The sequence below is a fragment of the Oncorhynchus keta genome, chromosome 21, assembly GCF_023373465.1.
Source record: "Oncorhynchus keta strain PuntledgeMale-10-30-2019 chromosome 21, Oket_V2, whole genome shotgun sequence".
NCBI classification, from domain to species: Eukaryota; Metazoa; Chordata; class Actinopteri; order Salmoniformes; family Salmonidae; genus Oncorhynchus; species Oncorhynchus keta.
The window spans coordinates 26,814,083-26,831,743 of NC_068441.1; the positions used below are offsets into that span (position 1 = coordinate 26,814,083).

The 17,661-nt window shown below is 43.0% G+C and overlaps 1 protein-coding gene across 3 annotated transcripts in view; it reads right to left on the reverse strand.

Moving 5' to 3' along the window:
- The window catches only part of slc4a8 (solute carrier family 4 member 8), a 58,336-nt gene that overhangs the window by 30,953 nt on the left and 9,722 nt on the right, over positions 1-17,661 (reverse strand). The window contains exon 1 of one of the 3 annotated variants that reach the window (XM_052473592.1): positions 11,836-11,974. The exons of the other annotated variants lie outside the window; for them this stretch is intronic. The gene's annotated coding sequence lies outside the window, so the exon portion shown is untranslated. Of the gene's footprint in view, positions 1-11,835; positions 11,975-17,661 lie in introns of those variants that run through there. 3 annotated transcript variants of the gene reach the window in all.

Genomic DNA, 17,661 nt, shown 5'->3' on the forward strand with positions numbered 1-17,661 from the left:
CACTTGATATGGATATCAGTGTGTGAATGCGTGTTCCTGTGTGCGTGCGTGTACACTTTAGTATTTTACGATATACCGGTACCATGGTAATATCACAGTACCAAAACGTTATGATACTTATGATACCAAGATTTATGAATACCATAGTACTGTTTCATATGATACTACTGAATTTGTCATCCTACCGATCAAAAGAACCACGAAACAGTAATGAGAGTTTCATGTATTATTGTTCTGCTTACTGCCACAATGACATGTGAATCATTGTGTAAGGTTTAATCAATGAGGGGCTATGAGTTCTCTGGAAAATAATGCATAATGCGAAAGTTGTGTGCCACGATGCACAGCGGAGACACATTTTCCCTGTGGCATCTCGATACTACCTGGTATCGTATCGTGATACTTGGCCTGGTATAGTATCGTTATTAATAAAATGTTGGCATCGTGACAACCCTAGTACATTTCAGTCAGTGCCTGGAGGGGGTAAAACAATAAGCAGTGGGTGCGGTAAGAGTGTGTGTGTTAGTTAGACAACTACATAAGGATATGATCGGGAAACTGTGGCATCTATCTATTCACTAAGGGGCCGATTCCAACCCGAGTTAAGTGCACATAAATGGAACGCTATTCCCTTTTTATGCACTTTACTCTCTATCCGTATTCTGAATTTGAGCTTAAGCATGAGACTAGCAAGCTATTCACCTGCTATTCGTTCAGGGTGGAGATCTAAGAAATGAAGGTGTATCTACAGACACACTATATTCTGACATTGACTCAATTCCCTAATAATTCCACCATTACGCAAGAGAAAATCATGAATAAGGTTGAGCGAACCTGCCGATTCCAAGTGGAAAAAGCACCTACTTTCTTTTTTCCGATAAAATAACAGCATTCTTCATGCACTGTAATTTATAAATTCATAAGAGCTACTGTATGAAAATGAGTAATCTGATAGGAGAAGGGGATTGTAAATACACAAAGCAATTGTTTTAGATATTTCCCCTTTCCACAGTGAAGTAGGCAATAAATAGCTGTGCCATTATTCAGAATTTAAATTGTATGCCCTCATAATTTGAATGGATTAACTTTGGAGACCCAAGCTATAGGCGTCTAGGGCTGAATGCGCTTTAGAATGTTTTAATTATATACCCAGGATTTTCTCTGTTTTATTTTACAATTTGTATCATGTTAACCCACTATAGTTGATTGACACACGCAATTCTAAGTAACATAATTTTTAAAAATCAGTCAGTTTAATCTAGAGATATCTGTTTTTTGCATTGGATGCGTCTCAAACCACCCATTAAGGGGGTTCTAAAATTCTAAATCACATAGCTAAAAGATCCATAGTATGACCATCTTAAAACAATTCCATATGTCCATTTAGAACCCCCCATCCCTCATCAGTAATACCCACATGCATTTACACCTGTCACTTCAGTGTTAGTTTTGCTTCAATTTGTATCTTACATTTTGCATCATTCCATCTCATTTACCTTTCTTTCCTCTGTAGGGTTTGTGGAGGTGTTCCTGAGGATCACTAGCATTAGTGGATCATATTAGGCTACCGTATTACAAGTTGTGCAATCATTTGGGACATGTAGTCTATTTGAGTCATTATGGAACTCAGACCACACGTAGCAGGTTAAACCTGGAGCCTGGCACAGGGTTCACAATGACTGGACCGTTGTCATACAGTTCCATGATTAGTGAGGATTAGAGTAGATTTATAGCACTATTGTTCAAAACTTATTGTACACCTTTTGCCACTTTCCAATATTTCATGGATTGGATACATACAGTGGCGCAAAAAAGTATTTAGTCAGCCACCAATTGTGCAAGTTCTCCAACTTAAAAAGATGAGAGAGGCCTGTCATTTTCATCCGAGGTACACCTCAACAATGACAGACAAAATGAGAAAAAAAATCCAGAAAATCACATTGTAGGATTTTTAATGAATTTATTTGCAAATTATGGTGTAAAATAAGTATTTGGTCACCTACAAACAAGCAAGATTTCTGGCTCTCACAGACCTGTAACTTCTTCTTTAAGAGGCTCCTCTGTCCTCCACTCATTACCTGTATTAATGGCACCTGTTTGAACATGTTATCAGTATAAAAGACACCTGTCCACAAGCTCAAACAGTCACACTCCAAACTCCACTATGGCCAAGACCAAGGAGCTGTCAAAGGACACCAGAAACAAAATTGTAGATCTGCACCAGGCTGGGAAGACTGAATCTGCAATAGGTAAGCAGCTTGGTTTGAAGAAATCAACTGTGGGAGCAATTATTAGGAAATGGAAGACATAAAAGACCACTGATAATCTCTCTTGATCTGGGGCTCCACGCAAGATCTCCCCACGTGGGGTCAAAATGATCACAAGAACGGTGAGCAAAAATCCCAGAACCACACGGGGGGACCTAGTGAATGACCTGCAGAGAGCCGGGACCAAAGTAACAAAGCCTACCATCAGTAACACACTACGCCGCCGGGGACTCAAATCCTGCAGTGCCAGACGTGTCCCCCTGCTTAAGCCAGTACATGTCCAGGCCCGTCTGAAGTTTTGCTAGAGAGCATTTGGATGATCCAGAAGAAGATTGGGAGAATGTCATATGGTCAGATCAAACCAAAACAGAACTTTTTGGTATAAACTCAACTCGTCGTATTTGGAGGACAAAGAATGCTGAGTTGCATCCAAAGAACACCTTACCTACTGTGAAGCATGGGGTGGAAACATCATGCTTTGGGGCTGTTTTTTTTTTCTGCAAATGGACCAGGACGACTGATCCGTGTAAAGGAAAGAATGAATGGGGCCATGTATCATGAGATTTTGAGTGAAAACCTCCTTCCATCAGCAAGGGCATTGAAGATGAAATGTGGCTGGGTCTTTCAGCATGACAATGATCCCAAACACACCACCCGGGCAACGAAGGAGTGGCGTCATAAGAAGCATTTCAAGGTACTGGAGTGGCCTAGCCAGTCTCCAGATCTCAACCCCATAGAAAATCTTTGGAGGGAGTTGAAAGTCCGTGTTGCCCAGCAACAGCCCCAAAACATCACTGCTCTAGAGGAGATCTGCATGGAGGAATGGGCCAAAATACCAGCAACAGTGTGTGAAAACCTTGTGAAGACTTACAGAACCTCTATAGAACCTCTGTCATTGCTAACAAAGGGTATATAACAAAGGATTGAGATAGACTTTTGTAATTGACCAAATACTTATTTTCCACCATAATTTGCAAATAAATTCATAAAAAATCCTACAATGTGATTTTCTGGATTTTTTTTGTCATTTTGTCTGTCATAGTTGAAGTGTACCTATGACGAAAATTACAGGCCTCTCTCATCTTTTTAAGTGGGAGAACTTGCACAATTGGTGGCTGACTAAATACTTTTTTGCCCCACTGTACATTTCCTAACCCAAAAATGTGCCTAAGCTTCCTGAGTGGAGCAGCGGTCTAAGATACTGCATTGCAGTGCTTGAGGCGTCACTACAGGCCCGGATTCGATCCCAGGCTGTGTCACACCCGGCTCTGACCGGGAGACCCATGATACGGAGCACAATTAGCCAGCCAGGATTTCCTTGTCCCATCACGCTCTAGCGACTCCTTGTGGCAGCCGGGCACCTGCAAGCTGACTTTGGTTTCCTCTGAAACACTGATGCAGCTGGCTTCCAGGTTAAGCAAGCAGTATGTCAAAATGCAGTGCAGCTTGGCAGGGTTGTGTTTCGGAGGACACATGGCTCTTGACCTTCGCCTCTCCCGAATCCGTAGGGGAGTTGCAGTGATGGGACAAGACTGTAGCTAACAATTGTAAAGAAAAGGGGGTAAAAGTACCAACAAAAAAAAAATATACAGTGCCTTCAGAAAGTATTCAGACCCCTTGACTTTTTCCACATTTTGTTACGTTACAGCCTTATTCAGAAATTGATTAAAAAAATAAAATCCTCAGCAATCTATACACAATACCCCATAATGACAAAGCGAAAACAGGTTTTTAGACATTTTTGCAAATGTATTAAAAACTGAAATACCTTATTTACATAAGTATTCAGACCCTTTGCTATGAGACTCGAAATTGAGCTCAGGTGCATCCTGTTTCCATTGATCATCCTTGAGATGTTTCTACAACTGGATTGGAGTCCACCTGTGGTAAATTCAATTGATTGGACATGATTTGGAAAGGGACACACCTGTATAAGTAAAGGTTCAACAGTTAACAGTGCATGTCAAAGCAAAAACCAAGCCATGAGGTCGAAGGAATTGTCCGTAGAGCTCCAAGACAGGATTGTGTTGAGAAACAGATCTGGGGAAGGGTACCAAAACATTTCTGCAGCATTGAAGGTCCTGAGGAACACAGTGGCCTCCATCATTCTTCAATGGAAGAAGTTTGGAAGCACCAAGACTCTTCCTAGAGCTGGCCGCCCGGCCAAACTGAGCAATCGGGGGAGAAGCTCTAGAATTCCTCTGTGGAGATGGGAGAACCTTTCAAAGGGACAACCACTATGGTAGTGGCCAGACGGAAGCCACTCCTCAGTAAAAGGCACATGACAACCTGCTTGGAGGGCACCCAAAGACTCTCAGACCATGAGAAACAAGATTCTCTGGTCTGATGAAACCAAGATTGAACTCTTGGGCCTGAATGTCAAGTGTCACGTCTGGAGGACACCTGACACCACCCCGACGGGGAAGCATGGTGGTGGTAGCATCATGCTGTGGGGAAGTTTTTCAGCAACAGGGACTGGGAGACTAGTCAGGATCGAGGCAAAGGTGAACGGAGAAAAGTACAGAGCGATCCTTGATGAAAACCTGCTCCAGAGGACTCAGGACGTCAGACTGGGGTGAATGTTCACCTTCTAACAGGACAACAGCCCTAAGCACACAGCCAAGACAACGCAGGAGTGACTTCGGGACAAGTCTCTGAATGTCCTTGAGTGGCCCAGACAGAGCCCAGACTTGAACCCAATCGAACATCTCTGGAGAGACCTGAAAATAGCTTTGCAGCTACGCTCCCCATCCAACCTGACAGAGCTTGAGAGGATCTGCAGAGAAGAATGGGAGAAACTCCCCAAATACAGGTGTGCCAAGTTTGTAGCGTCATACCCAAGAAGACTCGAGGCTGTAATCGCTGCCAAAGGTGCTTCAAAAAGTAGTAAAGGGTCTGAAAACGTATGTAAATGTGATATTTCAGTTGTTTATTTTTTTAAATAAATTAGCAAACATTTCTAAAAACAAGTTTTTGCTTTGTCATTATGGGCTATTGTGTGTAGATTGATGAGGGGAAAACACTATTTTAACACATTTTAGAGGCTGCAAATTAACAAAATGTGGAAAAAGTCAAGGATTCTGAATTCTTTCCGAATGCACTGTATATACAAATATATATATATATATATATATATATATATATAAATAATCTACCAGTTGGTGCTGAAATGTACTTTAATGCGGTTGAATTAAATGTATTTAGTGCCTGCAAGGGGACCGCGCCTGCAAAGCCCGTTACGCACTTGCATAACGTAAGTCTGAATACCAACTACTGAGAAGTGCGTAGGAAAGGCATGCGTAGAAAAAGCATATATTTTAAGTCGAAATCTGTCCCTAAGGCCTGTGCATCTCATTGACTCTATAGGTCATCATCAATAAAACGTCACAATAATGTGCAGAGCTTTTGATTTGCCCGCTGGGGGGAAAGAAGACTCCCAGCTCCACTAAAACCATTGAAAACTGCGTGCAGCTTTGAAAGGACTGTTATATAAATGTTAAGTATTTGGTTGTAATAGCATCACCTCTTGAAGAGCGTAGTCAGAATGACACATTCCCGGTTATTCCATGCAAAACAATTGCACACATTTATCTCTATCATCAGAGTTATAGAGCAAGTAACTGCATGCTTTTCACAATCAGTAAACATCAATTGATCATGTCATTTCAGATACATGAGGGTAGCCTCATGATATTGCACAATATCGGCCACCATTAATTGGATATTTGAGTGATATAAAATAAAAGTTACCTATACCTGACAAGTATTAGTGGTTTAGGTTCATTTCCCTTCCTTTGTGGGCTCTGCCTGTCAAGCAGCAGAAGGGGGCATTTGCAGATGCACTGTTAGCTGATAATGTTTACTTTGCAAGCCACTAGTAGAAACGTTGTACAGTTGGCTACACATATAGCGGTAAGTCGACCTAGGGTACTGTTTTCTTCAACCTATGTAGGCCTACCTAGCGAAGTTACCTAACATCCCATTTCCCACATTGTTGCTAAGAGTGTTTAATCACGATTGCTGCTGGCCGACATGATAGGCTACATTGATGGACTACGTCAAATTAGCTAGCTAAACAGATCAAGTCAATATGGCTAGCTACATAATAAGCAAACTTTCAGGGGATAAATGGCATTATATCCAAATATTGTTTGACTTTCTTGCCATCTATAGCGGTGATGACAGTAGTCCAACTGACAACTTTAACAGCACGAGGACTTGCCGATGTTAAGCTCTTTCCAAAAGCCTAATCTCTGATGAAGCAAGCTAATGGCATGTTGTTTGCCTAGAAAAAGGGCTCCAAAAGGGTTATTCGGCCGTCCCCATAAGAGCACCTTTTTTGGTTCGAGGTCGAACCCGTTTGAGTTCCATGTAGAATCCGATGGGGAAAGAGTTCTACATGGAACCCAACAATGTCCTACCTGGAACCAAAAAGGTTCTAACTGGAACCAAAAAGGGTTCTTCAAAGGCTTCTATATAGCACATTTTTTCTAAGAGTGTAGCTACATGCCAAATGGATGGGCTACCCTCACATATCTGACATTACAGGTGGGGTCTCCTTGCACCCCAGCAGGCAAATCGAACGCTGTGCACTGTATTAATAATAATAATAATAATAATAATATTGTGACGTTTTATTGACAACGTCCTATACTGTACTGGATCTGAGGGTTCAAATCTGGTTTCAGATCAAGGGAATGCTGCTCTTATATTTCAATGTCATTGTTACAATGTTGCAGGAACCTTTCAGAAGTGTAATTGGATGGCTCAGAGGACATACAATACAAATCAATGTATGATACAGTTATGTGTGTGTGTGTGGTATGTGTGTGTACCTTTTCCATGTCATTACTGGCAAATCCCAGTCAATATTGTTGACCTTAGCCGGAGACAGACCGTCAAACCGGCACACACATGCACGCACACACACGCAAACCCATCAAAGAGCATGACACACAAAAATCCCCCACTCAACCAGAGCAGCTAGGTCAGGATGTTCTACTAACACATTTCCACACAGAGCTCCATTCAGCAGTACAATCACAAACAGAATCTGTTCTAACAAACAAGCCATTAACCTTGTGACATATTCTGTCACCATGTCTCAAAGTTGAACTGTTCAATCAACTGAAAAGAAAAAGAAAGAATTCAAAAACAAGGGTGTGGTTCCACTGGTCCTGTACAGCTAATGGTTCTGCATCTACGGCCAGGGCTGCACTGGAATTGTAATATTGTGTGTATGTGCAGGCATGCGTGTGTGTGGGGTCTGCAGCAACACTGCAGACCCTAAATCAAAAGCATAAACTAATCATGGTTTGGCTGTTCTGACACATCCTTGATGGATCATCACAAACCTGGACCAGGGCCATCACCTGGCACAGTGTGTGTGTGTGTGTGTGTGTGTGTGTGTGTGTGTGTGTGTGTGTGTGTGTGTGTGTGTGTGTGTGTGTGTGTGTGTGTGTGTGTGTGTGTGTGTGTGTGTGTGTGTGTGTGTGTGTGTGTGTGTGTGTGTGTGTGTGTGTGTGTGTGTGTGTGTGTGTGTGTGTGTGTGTGTGTGTGCATGACCGGGACACTGGAGCCAAAGGACCGGTGCAAACATGAAAATGTTCTGCTGTTTTATCACTTTGAAAGCGGAATTCAAACTGCTAAATAAAAGGTCTAGCTCAAATCAGAGTATATATCACTGTTCAAGCACTTAATAACTCAACAGAGGTCAAAACTGTAACTGAAATATCTCTTGCCACCATTTGACTGTTCAGTCTATCAAAAACATTTCATCAAAAGGTCCATAGTCTTTGAGATAGTCACTGGGCTGGAGACCCACCGAATGCAATAGAGCTCTGAGGCTGTGTTTATACAGGCAGCCCAATTCTGATCTTTAGACCAATTAATTGCTTTAGCCAAAAGACTAATTAGTGGTAAAAATAATAATAACATTGTTGAGCTGCCTGTGTAAACGCAGCCTGACTGCAGCAAGATGTGCTGCTTAAACAGGGCATGGCCCTAATTGGAGTGGCTGCTGCTGGTACCTTCTCGGGATTAACATGGATAACCGGGATCTGCCCTGGGAACACTGTTCACATTTCCTGAAAAAATGTAATGACAAGACCCGGGAAATTACAACATTTTCCCCCAATGTCGCACTAATGCAGTTCCACAGCAGCAGATGATCAACTAATACGCACATAATCAAACAGGTTGTCGCATCGAAGCCTTTAGCCTAGTGTATTTACTTCACACAAAGTCGCATAAATCCAAAGCACACACATAATTGACACTGCTGGACAGCACAACTGACACGAATGTAGTTAATAAACCCTACAGGAAACCCCAAGAGTATAGCCTAGAAAAGAACGCGTGCCTCTTTGCGTTGTCATTGTGACTCTTCAGATAATCAAACATTTGGTGGGCCTATGCACAATTCACTACATAGTCATCTCTGTCACAGACATGAAGTATGTTAACAATTAAGAGACATGAGGGAAAACATTATCTTCTCCTGTCCTAGAGCCTAGGTTATTTTCCCGTCCGGCCCCAATCTCACTGAAACCCAATATGTTGACTCCTGTCTCACATGAAAATTCCAAACTGTATTCTGTAATCCATAGGTTGCATTATGAAAGCACGTCTCTCGCCTAAGTATGTCAAAATACAGCTAGAACATTTTCCCTGCTTCTCTGGTCTGTCTCGTATTGCTGCCCATATGAGAGCTTCTCTGGTCTGTCTCGTATTGCTGCCCATATGAGAGCTTCTCTGGTCTGTCTCGTATTGCTGCCCATATGAGAGCTTCTCTGGTCTGTCTCGTATTGCTGCCCATATGAGAGCTTCTCTGGTCTGTCTCGTATTGCTGCCCATATGAGAGCTTCTCTGGTCTGTCTCGTATTGCTGCCCATATGAGAGCTTCTCTGGTCTGTCTCGTATTGCTGCCCATATGAGAGCTTCTCTGGTCTGTCTCGTATTGCTGCCCATATGAGAGCTTCTCTGGTCTGTCTCGTATTGCTGCCCATATGAGAGCTTCTCTGGTCTGTCTCGTATTGGTGCCCATATGAGAGCTTCTCTGGTCTGTCTCGTATTGCTGCCCATATGAGAGCTTCTCTGGTCTGTCTCGTATTGCTGCCCATATGAGAGCTTCTCTGGTCTGTCTCGTATTGCTGCCCATATGAGAGCTTCTCTGGTCTGTCTCGTATTGCTGCCCATATGAGAGCTTCTCTGGTCTGTCTCGTATTGCTGCCCATATGAGAGCTTCTCTGGTCTGTCTCGTATTGCTGCCCATATGAGAGCTTCTCTGGTCTGTCTCGTATTGCTGCCCATATGAGAGCTTCTCTGGTCTGTCTCGTATTGCTGCCCATATGAGAGCTTCTCTGGTCTGTCTCGTATTGCTGCCCATATGAGAGCTTCTCTGGTCTGTCTCGTATTGCTGCCCATATGAGAGCTTCTCTGGTCTGTCTCGTATTGGTGCCCATATGAGAGCTTCTCTGGTCTGTCTCGTATTGGTGCCCATATGAGAGCTTCTCTGGTCTGTCTCGTATTGCTGCCCATATGAGAGCTTCTCTGGTCTGTCTCGTATTGCTGCCCATATGAGAGCTTCTCTGCTCTGTCTCGTACTGCTGCCCATATGAGAGCTTCTCTGGTCTGTCTCGTATTGCTGCCCATATGAGAGCTTCTCTGCTCTGTCTCGTATTGCTGCCCATATGAGAGCTTCTCTGGTCTGTCTCGTATTGCTGCCCATATGAGAGCTTCTCTGGTCTGTCTCGTATTGCTGCCCATATGAGAGCTTCTCTGGTCTGTCTCGTATTGCTGCCCATATGAGAGCTTCTCTGGTCTGTCTCGTATTGCTGCCCATATGAGAGCTTCTCTGGTCTGTCTCGTATTGCTGCCCATTTGAGAGCTTCTCTGGTCTGTCTCGTATTGCTGCCCATATGAGAGCTTCTCTGGTCTGTCTCGCACTGCTGCCCATATGAGAGCTTCTCTGGTCTGTCTCGTACTGCTGCCCATATGAGAGCTTCAGTAGAGAATGTGTGATCAACAAACGGTATGAGAGAAGATATGGATATTTTGGTCTGGGTTAAGATACCTTGATATTGCAACTACTTCTACTCTTCATCTCCCTGTTATTTATGAGTTGATCTGCTATCTGCATAATCGTCAACTTGATTTTGCCAAATATAGGAGATATTCTGTCATTCGTTGAAGGAGGTTATCTAGCAAGCTTAGCAACTTTTGTCATTTAACTTTTGATTGACTGCCATTAAAAAGTTTGTATGATTTGACAACGCTATACTCAGGGTGCACGCTGTGCGTCCTGAACGCTCTGTGTCGAGATAGCCTAGTGCTGAATGAGTTGAGGAACATGAACTGCCTGTTTCACAATTCACAACAATGTCTCTCGCGATCAAAGATAGTTACTCTTATCACTATTAAATATCAGATTCACTTTCTCTGAAATCTTTACATAGTGGTGCAACCAAGCCTACAAGGTGGTGCAAAGCCCCTCTTATTGGCCTGGCATAGGGACGATATCTTGGTTTTAAACGCTTTAAATGGGCACTTCTATTTTTGCAGTAAATTGGAATTATTCCCGGTATTGAAACTTGGTAGATTTTCAGGAAAATATGAATCCTATTAGTGCCTTCCTCTGCTGCAGCCAGGATCCCTTTATGTGAACTGCATGCATCAATACTTTCCTGGAATGAGATGATTCAACCTTCCTTTCAGCACATCACTGCCTATCTCCAGGCTTCCTCTGTGTGTGTGTGTGTGTGTGTGTGTGTGTGTGTGTGTGTGTGTGTGTGTGTGTGTGTGTGTGTGTGTGTGTGTGTGTGTGTGTGTGTGTGTGTGTGTGTGTGTGTGTGTGTGTGTGTGTGTGTGTGTGTGTGTGTGTGTGTGTGTGTGTGTGTGCATGCCATTATCTGCAATGCGAGAGTAAATACATAGAACATTGATTTACTTTTTCTGGTTCTCCTGTGCTCTGTCCGATTGAACACAGGGCCAATGTATCGACCCATTTAGAAAATGCACATTAGAACCATTCTTGTTCCGCCAGCTAGCCTTAGAGTTGTGAGCTGTGATAAATGAGAGATGAGGGTGAGGGGTTGAGGAGGGAGACAGTCCCTGTCCCTGTAAGCTCCACCTCTTTAGCAGACCTGTTCTATCAGTTTCCTCACCCTGGCCTCACCCCTTGATGGTGGCATAATTCATCACAACAGAAACCCCACCATAAAAAGGATAGAGGACAGCTGGGCCCACTCCACCTCACCTCAAGGCTGTTTCACTTGTCCTCCAGAGGTCTGGCAGATTCACCTTCACTGGAGGTCCCTCATTTTCAGTTCAACATTTATCACACAAACTGGTCTTAATAGTTGACCACTGGCCTTTTTAGCTGTAGTTTGACGAGTTAAAAAAAGTTGCAGTATTGAAAGTAAAGTATAATTTTTCTTTATCCTACATATTTCATCTAAAGTGTATTTTCAAGCTTCCAATCACAGTTTTATATAACTAGTCTCCAGAATAAGATATGACACAGACTATGTTTTTCACGGGAAAAACAAGACTCCGAGACCATTCTTACCTTGTGAAGTCAAATCTTACAAAAGCCCCCAGATCTGTACCTGCGCTGTAAGGTATAGTACCTTTCCCTCAGCTTAGAGTCAACACAATGCACATACACAGGGCATGCAGACACACCTGTTATGCCAGTACCCCCTACACCTCCCTGGTGAGAGTTCATTGAAATGGTTGACTTGGTGCTGCTTAGCCATCCTTCGTTTTTCCACTCCACCTCACCCTGTCTCTGTCAATGTTGAGCCACAGGGAGTTATTTCCATGACTAGGCAGTTCCATCTACCTAGACACCTCTTCCTCTCACTGTTAGACAAATACACTGAGTACTACATGGGACTTATTAGAAAATACAGAAAGACTGGGTGAGTGAGGGAATTGTTGCAATGCTGAATGAATGTGTGACTCAGTTGGTAAGAGAGGTGTGCTAGCAACGCCAGGACTGTGGGTTCAATTCTAGCTGGAATCACTAAAATGTATGAACTCCCTGTACTGTAAACTGCATTAGATAAAAGCTGAATGGCATACATAGAATTCCTTCATTAATGATGGATTGACCTTGAGTTGGAAAAAACATGAAGATTACCAAGTGCACAGAAAAATAGAATTGGTAGAAATAATGTATTTAGGGCTTAATAAACCTGGTGATTAAGAGGAAAGAGTTTCAGTGTTCTCTTTCACAATGGCTCTATAGTCAGAATTCATTTACCACTGGTATATAAAAATGGTGTTGATTAACCTGTCTCTGTCTCAACACTGTTTCTCCTTCCATCTACTGTATAAACACATTCACACACCCTTCCTCTAATTCTCTCTCCTTTACCCTTCTAACACACACACCCACTCCCCTATTCTGTTCGATGCGGTGCTGTGTTATCAGGCAGTGCAGCTGTGGCTGGTGAATTAGGGCTGTCTGTGGGACTCAGTTCAGGCTGCAGGCTCTATAATCAGCTCTATTAGGAGGACTGGAACTGCAGCTAGGATACAGCTCTCTCTCTCTCTCCCTCTCTGTTTCATTCTGTTGAGTGCAAATGAAGAATGGTGGGGGGGGGGTGACCTGTTTCCTGCTTTTAGCTTGTAACCCTTGACTCAATCCAATACAGGAAGTGATTGGTGAGTACACAAAAAGCTGTGACATGGATATACAAGAGAATGCATGGATATACAATGACTTTAATTGTTTTATAGGGCCCTAGGGTTTCCCTGACCATGTGACCTGAAAGGAACAACTGTGATCACATGATGAGGAAGAACTCCTGGCCTCATACATAGGATCACTAGCTAGTGAACTGAGTTAGCCTTTCCCTCCTGCAGTATTTAAACCAATCACCACTCACCTCTCTAGTTTACAATTAGGTACTATTTTAATTAAAAAATACACACAGCCCACTTAAGGTGCTACTTACTCTGCTATCACCCAGGTACTGACTCTCTCTCTCTCTGTGTGTGTGTGTGTGTGTGTGTGTGTGTGTGTGTGTGTGTGTGTGTGTGTGTGTGTGTGTGTGTGTGTGTGTGTGTGTGTGTGTGTGTGTGTGTGTGTGTGTGTGTGCGTGCGTGCGTGCGTGCGTGCGTGCGTGCGTGCGTGCGTGCGTGCGTGCGTGCGTGCGTGCGTGCGTGCGTCCGTGCGTGCGTGCGTGCGTGCGTGCGTGCGTGCGTGTGTGTGTGGCAAATGATCTGTGTCTTGCGGCCTCCTTCCCCTAGCAACCACTCTCTCTCCCTCCCTCTCTCCTTCTTTCTTTCTCTCTCAATTCAATTTAAATTTAAGGGCTTTATTGGCATGGGAAACATATGTTAATGTTGCCAAAGCAAGTGAAATAAATAGATAATAAACAAAAGTGAAATAAACAATCAAAAGAACAGTAAACATTACACTCACAGCAGTTCCAAAAGAATAAAGACATTTCAAATGTCATATTATGTCTATATGCAGTGTTGTAATGATGTGTAAATAGTTCAAGTACAAAAGGGAAAATAAATAAACATAAATATGGGTTGTATTTACAATAGTGTTTGTTCTTCAAACTGGTTGCCCTTTTTTTGTGGCAACAGATCACACATTTTACTGCTGTGAAGGTATACTGTTCTTTTGATATGATTGAGTGTAGTCTGGCCCAGGAGTGGGAAGGTGAACGGAAAGGCTCTGGAGCAACGAACCGCCCTTGCTGTCTCTGCCTGGCCGGGTCCCTTCTTTCCACTGGGATTCTCTGCCTCTAACCCTATTATAGGGGCTGAGTCACTGGCTTACTGGGGCTCTTTCATACCGTCCCTGGGAGGGGTGTGTCACTTGAGTGGGTTGAGTCACTGATGTGATCTTCTTGTCTGGGTTTCTAGGGAGTTTTTCCTAGCCACCATGCTTCTACACCTGCATTGCTTGCTGTTTGGGGTTTTAGGCTGGGTTTCTGTACAGCACTTTGAGATACCAGCTGATGTACGAAGGGCTATATAAATACATTTGATTTGATATTTCACCCAGTAGATATCTAAGTTGATCAAAATTGGTTTTGCTTTCGAATTCTTTGTGGATCTGTGTCATCTGAAGGAAATATGTGTCTGTGCGGGCAGTGTGCACATAGCATGTCTTCTCTTGAGACCCAAGTTTCTCAATAGCAAGGCTATGCTCACTGAGTCTGTACATAGTACATATGTACAGACATAGTCAAAGCTTTGCCAAATAGCTTTCTAGTTTGCTCAGTTTTTTTGTTAATTCTTTCCAATATGTCAAGTAATTATCTTTTTGTTTTCTCGTGATTTGGTTGGGTCTAATTGTGTTGCTGTCCTGGAGCTCTGTGGGGTCTGTTTGTGTTTGTGAACAGAGCCCCAGGACCAGCTTGCTTAGGGGACTATTCTCCAGGTTAATCTCTCTGTAGGTGATTGCTTTGTTATGGAAGGTCTGGGAATCACTTCCTTTTAGGTGGCTGTAGAATTGAACGGCTGTTTTCTGGATTTTGATCATTAGCATGTATCGGCCAAAATCTGGTCTGCATGCATTATTTGGTGCATGTAAATAATGCATGTCACTCGCCCACCACACCCCAGTCACGCCCACAACACACCAGTCACACCCACCACACCCCAGTCATACCCACAATGCTCAAGGGGGCTTGACTTCACACAGTCATTTTCCACACAGCTTACCATCATCAACCCCCGATCTCAGCCACCTGCTACCACACACACACACACACACACACACACAAGCGAAATAGCTCTTTACTTGAGTTTGTGTCCATCACAGGCTCATCAGTGCTACAGTAACTACATGTACATTTACATGTAAGTCAATTAGCAGACCGCTCACAGTAGTGAGTGCATACATTTTCTTACTTTTTTTTACTGACAGAGTGTGAGGGGAGGACACCACCACCACAGCAAATCACTATAGCACTGGAGTAGTCTGGGGACAACTCAGCTTGAGTTTCTAAACACACACACAAACACACCCCAGAGACAGAGACAGAGAGCGAGAGATAGCCTACCTGACAGAACAATAAAAACAGACATTCATTTTTGTCTTCCAATTAGCAGAATGTCAGAATGTAGCAGATGGTGTTGTGTGTATTCAACAATATTTGTCACAGCTGCCAGCCACACAGGGAGTGAAAACAGTGTTTCTCCAGGTCTAGGAATCATCATGGTCTGCATCTCACGCTGAGAAGACCTCTGTTTAACCTTTCTGTTACCTAGTAACAGTACATCAAAACACAACCACATACTTGTACAGACACACACAGCTGTATCACCCAAAGCATCTGTCTAATTTAGCTCTGATCTCAAGGCTGGGAGGAATTCCTCCTCCAGGAGGATGAATAAATGTGAAATATGTCTTGTGAATAAAATCCTACTTGTACAATGAGCTACTATGTGTCTCTTTGTCTCTTTTTCGTTCTTGATGATTTGGAGGTTTGATATGGAAATAGAAAATGCTTTCATTGGATGTAAAAGCTTACAATCTGGTGGAATATCTCAAAGAGTTGAGTTGGCTATCAACATTAGTTGGATTTCATCCACAAAAGCATACATTCGGTGGAAGCAGAGTAAATCCAGGCCAGTAGTAGGATGCTGATCAGTGTTTGTATAAATGTTGTAGCATTTTAAACATTTTACAAGGCCTATTGTCTACTTGTAGCATGTTTTTTTTTTACCTTCCTGTTCCTAAATAAATATCCTTTATTTTGGAAGACTCTGTCAGTCCATTTTAAGTGCACACAGCCAGGCCAGCATTGTCACAAGTAAGATAAATACATACAGATGTAGAATCTTAATTTGATCACACTGTTGCAGGAGAATTTTCCTGCAATGCAGGACATTTAAAACTTGTAGTGTATTTGAGGTTTAAAAAGGCTTCTGAAGTTTGTAATTTCCAATTTGATACATTTACAAGCCCTACAAAAATGTCCATTAATTATAATCCAAATAATAATTCACATTTAATAATACTAATTTTCCTGCTATAGCAAACTGGCTCAAATTATGATCCTACATCTGTACAAGACACATTTAATCTCCCATTGTCCTGGCTGTACAGAGTGATCAATGAACAAACAGAACCACACAACAATCAGTCAGCTCCATGGAGAGATGTACTGTTACTGTAACTGTCCTGGGAGCCCCGCCTAAAGGGATGTTGTGGGCAGAATGTGTTTTGTGACTAGAGGGAGTACAGCTATGACTGGAAGTGACTTTCCATACCAGGGTAGGAGTGTGTTATAGGTGACCCTAACCATTTTCCTAACCTAAGTCTCCTAACCTGCCACATTAATTATCCTAACCTGCTGCGTAAATTCTTCTAACCAGCTTTGGAAAAGTAACTTCCGGTCATAGCTGTACTCCCTCTAGTCAGAACCCGGAATGTGTCCCTTAGCTCTGTGCTATGAGGCTGTCTTTAAAGGGATGGTGCTCAATGGTGGTCCTAATTGAGGCCTGAGAAGCAGGGGAATAACTACCACAGCACATCACACTCACTTTCTTCACCACACACTCATCTCCTAATTTCTATCACACTGCCAACAAGTTATCAATGGGAGAAGGTATTTCAATACAGTTCTATTGTATTGTGGTGGAAAGAAAGTGTACCAAAAAGCTTAATGAGAGATGGGAGTGTATTTTGAAAGCCTGTTTGTATGTCCCGAAAATATATTCTCAGATCAATGCAGACACAGAGTTCGCCTTTATATTTTTCTGGATAGTCACTCATTGGAGTGTCCTGGGGTAAGGAATGGGTTTAGTTTTTTTCTATTGTATTGTACTTGTATAATAAACAGCATAACTTGTCATTTCCGTGAACAAGTGTAAATAAAAGGTGGCTTAACTAGTATCTTGATGTTGTTTCTAACTGTAGTACTGGAAAATAATTAAATCAGCCAAGTCTGAATGAACATTCAAGATCTGACACCCACTCCCATTTGTATACCGCCCCACAGATCCATAGACAATGTAATCTCAATTGCACTCCACATTGACCTCACCCACCTAGATAAGAGGAATACCTATGTGAGAATGCTGTTAATTGACTACAGCTCAGCTCAGCGTTCAACACCATTGTCCCCTCCAAGCTAGTCAATAAACTTAGGACCCTGGGACTGAACACCTTGCTCTGAAACTGCATCCTGGACTTTCTGACGGGCTGACCCCAGGTGGTGAGGGTAGGCAACATCACCTCCGCCACCCTGACCCTCAACACGGGTGCCCCACAGGGGAGTGTGCTTAGTCCTCTCCTGTACTCCCTGTTTACCCACGACTGCGTGGTGATGATGGTTTTGGAGTCGTGCATCAAGTTTGCTAACGACACAAGGGTGGTAGGCCTGACGTTTAGACAGGCTACAGGGAAGAGCTCAAT